Source organism: Hypomesus nipponensis, chromosome 3, assembly GCF_054491055.1.
Source record: "Hypomesus nipponensis isolate SF chromosome 3, ASM5449105v1, whole genome shotgun sequence".
Lineage (NCBI taxonomy): Eukaryota > Metazoa > Chordata > Actinopteri > Osmeriformes > Osmeridae > Hypomesus > Hypomesus nipponensis.
Genome location: NC_140363.1, coordinates 662,501 through 665,000, shown reverse-complemented (window position 1 = coordinate 665,000; position 2,500 = coordinate 662,501). Strand labels below are relative to the sequence as shown.

At 47.0% G+C, this 2,500-nt stretch overlaps 1 non-coding gene and 8 pseudogenes across 1 annotated transcript; all 9 read right to left on the bottom strand.

Annotated features, from left to right (window-relative positions):
- Positions 1-71: 71 nt before the first annotated feature.
- LOC146297805 (5S ribosomal RNA) lies at positions 72-190 on the bottom strand (annotated as a pseudogene).
- Positions 191-370: 180 nt separating this feature from the next.
- On the bottom strand, positions 371-489 carry LOC146297804 (5S ribosomal RNA; annotated as a pseudogene).
- A 174-nt stretch (positions 490-663) lies between these two features.
- On the bottom strand, positions 664-772 carry LOC146297803 (5S ribosomal RNA; annotated as a pseudogene).
- Positions 773-944: 172 nt separating this feature from the next.
- Positions 945-1,063, bottom strand: LOC146297802 (5S ribosomal RNA; annotated as a pseudogene).
- A 166-nt stretch (positions 1,064-1,229) lies between these two features.
- LOC146297801 (5S ribosomal RNA) lies at positions 1,230-1,348 on the bottom strand (annotated as a pseudogene).
- A 174-nt stretch (positions 1,349-1,522) lies between these two features.
- On the bottom strand, positions 1,523-1,641 carry LOC146297800 (5S ribosomal RNA; annotated as a pseudogene).
- Positions 1,642-1,821: 180 nt separating this feature from the next.
- Positions 1,822-1,940, bottom strand: LOC146297799 (5S ribosomal RNA). Its single transcript, XR_014744988.1, has one exon. It is a non-coding gene; the product is annotated as a 5S ribosomal RNA (ribosomal RNA).
- Positions 1,941-2,112: 172 nt separating this feature from the next.
- LOC146297798 (5S ribosomal RNA) lies at positions 2,113-2,231 on the bottom strand (annotated as a pseudogene).
- Positions 2,232-2,413: 182 nt separating this feature from the next.
- The window catches only part of LOC146297797 (5S ribosomal RNA), a 119-nt pseudogene continuing 32 nt past the window's right edge, over positions 2,414-2,500 (bottom strand).

Here is a 2,500-nt window from a genome sequence, read left to right as displayed (position 1 = left end):
TTCCAGCCCCTTTCATGAAGAACTACTTGTGCATATTGCAACATTTCAGTTTCTAAGTGAATGAGCAAAAGAGCATACAGCACCTGGTATTCCCAGGCGGTCTCCCATCCAAGTACTAACCAGGCCCGACCCTACTTAGCTTCCGAGATCAGACGAGATTGGGCGTTGCCAGGCTGGTATGGCCGTACGAAATAAGTTGACAACCATAGGCTACTTATCCATATACAGATTTGGCAATTGACAATGCAAGGTGGTCTCTCTCTCTCTCTCTCTCTCTCTCGTGTCAAAATGAAAACAGCTTCCAGCCCCTTTCATGAAGGACTACTTGTGCATATTGCAACATTTCAGTTTCTAAGTGAATGAGCAAAAGAGCATACAGCACATGGTATTCCCAGGCGGTCTCCCATCCAAGTACTAACCAGGCCCGACCCTGCTTAGCTTCCGAGATCAGACGAGATCGGGCGTTGCTAGGCTGGTATGGCCGTACGAAATAAGTTGACAACCATAGGCTACTTATCCATATACAGATTTGGCAATTGACAATGCAAGGTGGTCTCTCTCTCTCTCTCTCTCGTGTCTAAATGAAAACAGCTTCCAGCCCCTTTCATGAAGGACTACTTGTGCATATTGCAACATTTCAGTTTCTAAGTAAATGAGCAAAAGAGCATACAGCACCTGGTATTCCCAGGCGGTCTCCCATCCAAGTACTAACCAGGCCCGACCCTGCTTAGCTTCCGAGATCGGGCGTTGCCAGGCTGGTATGGCCGTACGAAATAAGTTGACAACCATAGGCTACTTATCCATATACAGATTTGGCAATTGACAATGCAAGGTGGTCTCTCTCTCTCGCTCTCGTGTCAAAATGAAAACAGCTTCCAGCCCCTTTCATGAAGGACTACTTGTGCATATTGCAACATTTCAGTTTCTAAGTGAATGAGCAAAAGAGCACACAGCACATGGTATTCCCAGGCGGTCTCCCATCCAAGTACTAACCAGGCCCGACCCTGCTTAGCTTCCGAGATCAGACGAGATCGGGCGTTGCCAGGCTGGTTTGGCCGTACGAAATAAGTTGACAACCATAGGCTACTTATCCATATACAGATTTGGCAATTGACAATGCAAGGTGGTCTCTCTCTCTCGTGTCAAAATGAAAACAGCTTCCAGCCCCTTTCATGAAGGACTACTTGTGCATATTGCAACATTTCAGTTTCTAAGTGAATGAGCAAAAGAGCATACAGCACATGGTATTCCCAGGCGGTCTCCCATCCAAGTACTAACCAGGCCCGACCCTGCTTAGCTTCCGAGATCAGACGAGATCGGGCGTTGCCAGGCTGGTTTGGCCGTACGAAATAAGTTGACAACCATAGGCTACTTATCCATATACAGATTTGGCAATTGACAATGCAAGGTGGTCTCTCTCTCTCTCTCTCTCGTGTCAAAATGAAAACAGCTTCCAGCCCCTTTCATGAAGGACTACTTGTGCATATTGCAACATTTCAGTTTCTAAGTGAATGAGCAAAAGAGCATACAGCACATGGTATTCCCAGGCGGTCTCCCATCCAAGTACTAACCAGGCCCGACCCTGCTTAGCTTCCGAGATCAGACGAGATTGGGCGTTGCCAGGCTGGTTTGGCCGTACGAAATAAGTTGACAACCATAGGCTACTTATCCATATACAGATTTGGCAATTGACAATGCAAGGTGGTCTCTCTCTCTCTCTCTCTCTCTCTCGTGTCAAAATGAAAACAGCTTCCAGCCCCTTTCATGAAGGACTACTTGTGCATATTGCAACATTTCAGTTTCTAAGTGAATGAGCAAAAGAGCATACAGCACCTGGTATTCCCAGGCGGTCTCCCATCCAAGTACTAACCAGGCCCGACCCTGCTTAGCTTCCGAGATCAGACGAGATCGGGCGTTGCCAGGCTGGTATGGCCGTACGAAATAAGTTGACAACCATAGGCTACTTATCCATATACAGATTTGGCAATTGACAATGCAAGGTGGTCTCTCTCTCTCTCTCTCGTGTCAAAATGAAAACAGCTTCCAGCCCCTTTCATGAAGAACTACTTGTGCATATTGCAACATTTCAGTTTCTAAGTGAATGAGCAAAAGAGCATACAGCACCTGGTATTCCCAGGCGGTCTCCCATCCAAGTACTAACCAGGCCCGACCCTACTTAGCTTCCGAGATCAGACGAGATTGGGCGTTGCCAGGCTGGTATGGCCGTACGAAATAAGTTGACAACCATAGGCTACTTATCCATATACAGATTTGGCAATTGACAATGCAAGGTGGTCTCTCTCTCTCTCTCTCTCTCTCTCTCGTGTCAAAATGAAAACAGCTTCCAGCCCCTTTCATGAAGGACTACTTGTGCATATTGCAACATTTCAGTTTCTAAGTGAATGAGCAAAAGAGCATACAGCACATGGTATTCCCAGGCGGTCTCCCATCCAAGTACTAACCAGGCCCGACCCTGCTTAGCTTCCGAGATCAGACGAGA